The sequence below is a fragment of the Prosopis cineraria genome, unplaced genomic scaffold (assembly GCF_029017545.1).
Source record: "Prosopis cineraria cultivar Desert tree isolate PC_DT_omini unplaced genomic scaffold, ASM2901754v1 PC4, whole genome shotgun sequence".
NCBI lineage: Eukaryota > Viridiplantae > Streptophyta > Magnoliopsida > Fabales > Fabaceae > Prosopis > Prosopis cineraria.
The window spans coordinates 5,892,874-5,902,071 of record NW_026555335.1 but is presented as its reverse complement, the minus strand read 5'-3'; positions in this window follow the sequence as shown (position 1 = coordinate 5,902,071).

Below are 9,198 nucleotides of genomic sequence, written 5' to 3'. Positions count from 1 at the left end.
TTAATTTATTAAACCCTTTTAATCTTTATAAATATTATAAATATTAAAGGTTTAAAATATATTTAATATTTATAATTATATTTTTTAAAATATAAAAACTAATATTTAAGTGGTTAAAATTATAAGGATTAAATTGTAAGAAAAAAATTCAAGAACTGAATTATAATTGAGTTAAAACTATAAAGGGGCCATTTGAATTTCAATTGAGTATAATTAATTATAAAAATAATTAATTAATATAGTTAATTTTAATTATAATTGATTATGTTATAATTCAATCTGTTTGGATAGTGAAATTGATTTTAACTGTAAAAATTACCATGAAGAACATTTTTTTAAAAAATTAAATTATTGACAAAGTTGTATTTAATATTATTAAATTTGTTAAACTTTATTTAAGGAGTAAAATATATTATTTAACAGTAAAATTGAATCTGTAATCAACTTTTCAGAGCTTATTTCAAAATGTAATTTTGATTTAATAATCAATTATTAACTTTGGTGGCTATTTGGATAAATTTTGCAAAAATCAATTATTTTGGCTCAATTATTGATTTTTGGCCTAATCCACACAAGCTAAAAGACTAAATTACAATGAGTTAAAGTTCAAAGACTAAATAATAAGTGGATCAAAATTATAGAAATTAAATGATTAAGTTTCTTGACCTTTTTTCCATGTATGGGTTGGTGGACGAATAGATGTGGCTGTTCTATGCATGTCTGTTTGGCATGTATAGAATGTGTACATGGAAATATATTTGTGTACCAAAAATATGATGTTTTTATTTTAAAAAGGTTTTAACCTTGTGGTGTAAGTTATGAAAAAAATGAGAAGAGTTCATTATTCTTTGAATTAGTTTTTCAACTAGATTAAAATTTCAAAAAGATATGTAAAAACAGTAAGCAACTAAGCTATCTTGCATATGCCATGTTGATGATTTGACTAGGGCCCTTCATACAAGCTCATGGCAGAAAAAGCTTTTAAAAAAAAAAGGCCTGTAGAGGTGGATCAGCCCAAGAGACACAATTCTCGGCCTTGCATGGATGCCCAAATAACGCCTACTGCAAGAAAACTACGATAGAAGTATGGAATGAATAGAACTTTCTTCCAGGCACTGACTTTTCATGTGATTCCAACAATTGTTATTGCTTTTAACATCGACTAATTTTTTTTTTCTCCTTTGTCATAGAGTAACTTGTTTGAGTCAGCCAGATGAAGATTAAACGCTGGGGCGGAAGCAGCAATGGAATTTGTTTGGTTGGGGGGTGGGGGGAATTTTCTTTAAACATAAGTATACGTTTTTTTTTTCCTCGGTAATCCTCCAGCCATATACATTATTTAAGTTTTTTTAAATTTTTATAATAATTAATGGTATGCGTTCTTCTAAATATATTTGAAAAATGCACTAACATGTAGAATTAAGTATTATTCTATTCTAGGAATGAATAAACAATAATAATGAAAAACAAATTATTACTCTAGTCTATCCTGTCACTAATACAAAATGAGAAATTTACATGGCATTTTCTATATTGATTGGAAGGTAAATGATGTAGAAAGTAAGAGTGGTGGCATTTTGTAATTATTACCAACTTTCTACATCGATTGCCCTTAAAATAAATGTAGAAAGTGTGGATTTCACCCACTATAAAAAGTACATTATTTACATCAAGTGCCTTGATAGCTGTTTGTTCTTTTAATAAAGAGTAGTACTACCATCTTTTTATGCTCCTTCCATTATAAAGTTGGGAAGGAAATAAAGAAAACAATAGGCTCGTAAGTATGTTTGTGCAAAATTATTCAATTTAATTTTTTAAATATATTAGTTACTAATTTAGTGATTTTGATCACAAGACAATGAAAACATATTAAAATGTGACCCTGAAAAAGCACGGATATAAGCTCAAAGATCCCATGTGAATTGAGCCAAAGGTAAGTGAGCTCACACTTTGTGAACATGTTCAATTACTATGATTTCTTATGATTTGTTTTTATATGGAGTCATAAATAACTAATGAAGATAAACTTGTCCAACCTATATGTAATGAGACACATTCTCGACATTATCATATTGGACATGACTGAATTTATACAAGACGTAAATGTATTTTTGAAAATTTTATTTTGTAATGTTATTTGAGATTAGTTAATAAGCCCTTTTTGCAAATTATATTTTAGATATTCAACAATGAAAATCTATTTCCCAAAAATGAAATTGAAGACATATGCATATGTTGGACAACTCATTTTGTGGAGAGTTTATGAGCTTTATAGATAGTTTTACACAATTTAATAAGTTTGTTAGTTTTGAAACAAGTTTTGGATATTTTTATCAATAGTGTTGATAATTGATTATGAGAATTTTGACTGTTGCAATTTAGACAATGTCAGAAGTATTGATAATTGATAGTGTTGATAGTTTTAAAAAAAAATTCGATACTTTTATATGAATTATGTCAGATATTTGTTAGTTTTAGATAATTAAATTACATTGTGATTTGCACTATAATTTTGATTATTATAAACGAATTTTGTTGTTTGGCTATGGTAATTTTTATATATAGGGATGGGTAATTGTAAAAATAGATTGAAAAGTTTAAAAAAAATAAAAACTTTTTATATCGGTTATAATCAAACTAATGTAAAATGTTAAGGTCACAACCCATGTAAAAAATGCTACATTTTATATCAATTGTGTACCTAACCAATGTAAAAAGTATGACATTTTACATCAGTCAAGGTACTTAACTAATATAAAAAATGTCACCTTATTTTTTTTTAAAAAAAATTACCTTGTACTTTCTACATTAATTATAGACTCAATGTAAGAAATTACTTTTTACATCAATTGTAGACTCAAGATAAAAAGTCATTGACTTTTTACACCCACATATGAACATCACATTTATAATCAATGTAAAAAGTAATTTTTAACCACTATAAATAGCCTTTTCTTTTCTAGTGTGTAATAAAGAGATTGATCATTAAATACTTTTTTTTCTCAATTTTATCTAGAGGCAATATATATGAGATTTGAATCTAATGGGTGATCTAAATCCACTCATTCAAATTTTTGAGGGACATATGAGAAGTGTAATTTTCATAACAAGGATTGTTTTGAATTTAAAAAAAATAATATCTTAATAATTGTTAAATGTTGATAAAAGCTAGTGGATATAATTAAAATGTTCATTGAGTGAGTGGATTGAAGCTGTAACATCCTCAAATTTTAATCTAGATATTTCATCCTGATTAGATTAGTTAAGTTTATTAAAGTGGTGTGTGGTCAAAGAGGTCTAACGAGCATGTTTAGTTGTATTTTCAGCCCTAAAAGCAAGTCCGAAGGAAAATTGAATCACCTGAATGTGAAAAGAGGAAGAAAATTAAAGGGTAAGGTTTTGTGCCACGCGTCATGGCTTGTGGATCAGGCCGCTGTAGCACATGTATGCTGACACGCCTGAGGGAGATGCTCTTTGTGCCATGCATCACTGTACATTGTGTGTCCACCACGGCGTATGGTCACTTTTCTGCTGTAACAAGATCATGAAATGATGCAGAAGAAGGGAGGAAACAAAAGAGAAAACAAAGGAGCAACTGAAAAGCTGTGCTAGAGCTTAGGAGATTCAAAACTTTGGGGTGATTTGAAGTCTCAAAATACTAGAGGTAAAATTCCTAAGCTTAAATCTACCTATTTCTTCTATTTTTTGATGATAGAAGTTATGATTTGGTTAATAATGATGATTTTTGATCCAAAAAGGCTATGGCTCCAAACCCATTGACTTAAATAGAGTCAATGGGAGTCGTATGAGTTAATAGAACCTAGTATTTATTGTTTTATAATGATTGATTGTTGGGGAGCATTTAATATATGAAATTCCACCATAAATATGATGGTTGAGACAATGTGGCTCCATTAATGGTCACTAAAGAGTTCAATGATGTTGATGCAGGCTAGAGGAAGTCAAGAAATCATATGGGTATTTTTATATGGGTAAATAATGAATCTTAAGAGTGAAGAAGTATTGAGTTAGTAGAGGAAATTACCCGAAATTTGAATATTGATGAATTAATTTGTGATTTATTATAGAGTAATCATTTTGACACCATTTAAGCTTCTTGGAAGCTTTGGGAGTGAGTAACTGAGGGGTGAAACCTTTGACTTTTCAAAGGTTTGAGACAACCAGAAAATTTTATCTTATACTTTTACGTGTTAATCAACTTGTTGATTGATATCTAAAAATTTGAATGTGTAAATTTAAATGAAATGCTAATGTGGCATAAATTGCTTGAAAATCTACTATGATGATTCTTGCAAAATTCAAGGACATGTTATATGTAATTTTTTAAAACATTGTTAGTGAAATTTTATGATATGATTTCTCAGGAGTTTAATGATTTTGTGCTAAGTGGAGTTAAGGACTTGATATGTAAATAGTACAATAAAATTGAAATTGTAAGTTTAATGAAACATGAGGTTGAGGAGTTCAATAAATTTATGAATGAGAAGTTCGATGAAATAGATAAGTAGAGTTCAATGAATTGGTTAGGTGTGTATTATGTGATTGTCATGTATATATGATTGGGTATAATGATGAGTGAATGTATGCTTGAAATGGTACATATCTATGTATTACATGATTTTGAGAGGTGGGAGTTCGTCTAAATAGAAGAGTAGAGATTTAAATCCATGTGGTAAGGCTCTCATTTGAGCAAATGATTTTCTTGGATTGTTATTTATATATATTGTCCTACTTGTTCAACAAAAGATTATCTTACTAGTTTAATCGAACCTAACTAGCTATCTACTGGTTCAACGAGAAAGCTAATCTAGGGAGAATGACACCCTATAGTGTGAGAAGATAAGGGAAACCGTGTTCCACAATTGAGTAAAGAAAAGATTGATCGAGTAACCCCTAACACTTGTTTAGGTTAAGGAAGTCCCATATCATAGATTATTTTAATGTATTATAGCCTACGATTTTGTGTCAGATAAATAAGGAGGATATAAGGGAGGTGTGATTATACATTTAGTGAAAAGGAGCACATGGTTTTCTATATCGTGTCCCTAATGATGAAAATGGTTAATTTAGCTTCAATTCCTTATGAGAACATGTCAATTAATCATGTGACTAATTCTTTTCCTATATATAAGTTGTTATAAAGCATCATTTCATGAGGATGTGCTATTGTGCTTGAAAATGTGGATTTATGTCCTTAAATGTGTTACATGTTGTGAAAATTAAATTATAACTTGCCGCTTGCATTTAGAATTAATTAAAATGCACTAGTATGGGTTAGTTGAACCTTAATTACTAAGTGATTATACTCATCCTATTATCTTCAATATTACAATAAATAGTTCAAGAGAATCAAATAGAGAAAAACAGCTTAAGGCATAAGATTGTCATCCAATTAGTAGGCCTCTTTCATTTTGAGTATTTATGTGTATATGATTATTGACATTGCCAACTAAGAATATTTCCATTTGAAACTTACTTGCATCATTTGTTTTGTGAAGGGTAAAGTATATTTTAAGCCCTAAGGGGTATGTATGTGATTTATGATATAGGAAGGCTAAAATACTAGTGTAAGTAAGAATTGATTATTTCATGTGACTGTTATGGATGGTATGATAGAATTGATAATTTTAATTCCTCCTCTTATTTTTGAGATTTAAGGGTTGAGCATTAAAAATATAATTTATAAATATTTTGTATGATATGGTGCATCGCACAAGTTAGTTTTGATTTATTATATGTGATTTCAGGACTGTCTAGGGCTTTTGGCTTAAGGGATGTGTTGTGGATACTTTGTTTTATGAAAAATAATGAAAAAGTGTAAGTTTTGGAATAAGTGTTCAATTTTTGATTGAGTAATAATTTGAGTATGAAATCCAAGCCATTAGTTAGAACTTAAAAAATTGTTCATAAACACCTAATTCGCATTAGTCGGATGAAAAAATAAGGCTCATCGAAAGTAGCCTTAAAAGCAATCAAATTGACAATAGAATTTTGTTGTTATAGAACTTGCAATGCGCCACGGCTCATGGCATAGAGATGAACAAGCCACAACACATGCCCCTGAAAACTACATAATTGCATTATTTTCTGACTTCAAGCAAATGCACTAATCCTTTAAATAATCTCATGCTTCCGTATAGTTATTAACCCTGATTTGTCAATTACAAAACCTTTTAAAATGGTTTTAGTTTTTAAAAACTTAGGATCCCATCTTTTCAACTTAGTTGTGAACCGAGTAAATATGTCTTTTACTTTGGGCTAATCTCTTAATTATGAAGATTTGGAGTTAATCATAATTTGTGAGGGAGGATATTAAAGAAGCTACTCACTAAATCTAAATCTACACATAAGAGAGAAATTATTTTTTAAAGATGATACATTTAAGGGAACATTACATTTAGGTCCCACAAAAGAAAATTTATTACCAAGAGGTCCCTTAAAATTCACAAAATACACCTAAGTTCCAAATTCATTATTTTAAATATATTTTATGTTAAATTATTAAAATACCCTTGTATTACTTTTTTATTAAACAAGCTCCCCACCACCAGTCGCTAGAGCTTTGACCTACTACCACTCACTAGAGCTCTGGGTAGTCCCCATCATTGATGGGTCTGCCACTGAAGTGCCCATCAACGGCCAGAGCTCTGGCGCTGAAAAAGAAATAATTTTAGAAAAGGTGGTCTTAGGAGTATTAAAACTCAAGGCCACATGTTCCTAAAAGGAATGTAAATCACTAGGGTATTAAAGCCTTTTGTTATATATATGCACAAAATTATACATATATTAAATTTGTGGATAGAATATTAGTGAAATAAAATCTAGTAGTTAATGATATTTAAGGTACTTGTTATTCGTGCATGGTAACTTTTCAATGGAGATATGCAAAATTAGTAGTCAACAATGTTTGAGGTAGTTTTTATTCATGCTGGATAATTTGTTAATGAAAAATATACACCTTTAGTAGTCAATAATGTATAATGTACTTGTTAGTCACGCATGGTGACTTGTCAATGATAAGTAAATGTGCATCATTGACAAGTCAACCAGCATAAAAACCAACTACCTTAAACATTATTGACTATTAATTTTATACATTCTCTATTAACAAGTTACCATGCATGAATAACAAGCATCTTAAATATCATTGACTACTAAATTTTGTTTCACTAACATTCTCTCCCTAAGTTTAATATATGTATAGTTTTTTGCAAATATAAAATAGAAGGCTTTAATAGCCTAGTGGTTTGCATATATTTTAGGGACATGTGGTCTTGGGTTCTAATCCTCCCAAAACCACCTTTTCCAAAATTATTTCTTTTTAGTGCTGAAACTTCGATTGTCAATAGGTGCTCCGGTGGCTAGCCCACCAGTGACAAGGATTGCGAGACGACCAGCAACAAGGAGCTTGTTTTTAATAAAAAAAGTTATATAAGGGTATTTTGATAATTTAACATAAAATATATTTAAAATAATGGATTTGGGATTTAAGTATATTTTGTAAATTTTATGGGATCTCTTGATAATAAATTATCTCTTATGGGAGATCTAAATGTAATTTTTCTTACATTTTGATAAGTGTGAACTCAAAATTCTATTTCTTTTTTAAGTAATACCAATAATTTAACTATTTTTTATCCAATTCTATAAAATTAGAAAAAAATAACTTATAAATAAAATGGACAGTAAGGAATATGTGAACAAATATAAATAAATATATATATATATATAGTTTATATACAAGTAACAAATAAAATGTTTATACATGTAAAAATATGTAGGGTGTTTTGAATGACAGTGATTTTGTCCTCCTTGAATATCAAGTGGTTTTGCCATTGATTAAACGCATTCAAAGAAATTATTGATTATGACCTTTTGATAAATAATATATCTTATCAAAACACATTAATCTAGTCTAGTCCATGTATCTAACGAGATAGGGTTTGTCATTTAACTTATGGCTAGAATCAAATTTAAAATTTTAACTTAGGCTCGTAGGCAATACACAAAATCAAGCTAGTCTCTTTGAGACACCCCTCAAGTGTCGAATTCATCCTGGGTGCTCATCAAAGTGATAAGATTTGGATAATATAGGTTTTAACATAAATGGTCCAAATTTAATGGATTTTTTATATTGATTAAAATATAAACTTATAAAAATTATAAAAAATTGTAATAAATATTTTTATTATCAATCAAGTTTAGATTTAATTTAAAGAGTTTAAATTAATATTAAAAATTTTATATATTGACTATCCAGATACACTCTACATAATTCAAACTTAAAACTTTTAATTGTAATATTTTTAAAAAAATTATTTTATATTTTATTAAATCTTGACTATGCAAAATACATCTGATTAGTCAATATATAAAAATTTAATATTAAATCGAACCCTCAAAATTAAATCTAAACCATATTGATAATAAAAAATTTAATAATTTTGAACTTTTTTATTTTAATAAACATAAAATCTTTTATTAAATTTCAAACATTCAAATTAAAATTCAAATGATCTGGATCTCATTATCTTGATGAGCACTATAGATGAACGCTCAAGTGCACTCCTACATATATCCCTGCAACTTCCCTAACTCATAAGTGTTGGCGGGAGATGAAATTCATGAAACTTTTATATTTTTGTTTAAATTAAATTGAAAATTATATTAAAATTTCACACAAAAAAATTAATTGTTACATGATCCATTGTCAATAGTCTTAATTTAATTGTTAATAAATTTTATAATAATTAATTTTTTTATATGAGATTTGCATATAATTTTTCCTAGATTAATTATCAACCATGCATGTCCTCTTTCTTTAACAATATATCCTTTATTTTATGTACAGAAAAAGTCCTTGTTGTCTGTAATTTTAGGTTCGTTAAGAATATTATTGAGAATAAGCTCTTTGTATCCAATTGATCATTAATTTGGAGTTTAGCAAATTATTAGGTTAACGCTAAAATGAACTAGATGGTCACATTTTTAAGATGGAAGAAAATCTCGTGCATATATAATTATATTATATAAAAAGGAAGTCACAAAGTGCTGCTAAAACAAATCAGTCTCTCTCTGTTTTTTTCTTTCCCTTCTGTGAATTAACGTGTTTCCTTTGATTGATGATCACCAATTCATCATTGGTGGGTCAAAAACGTGTAGAGACCTGAGGGAAGA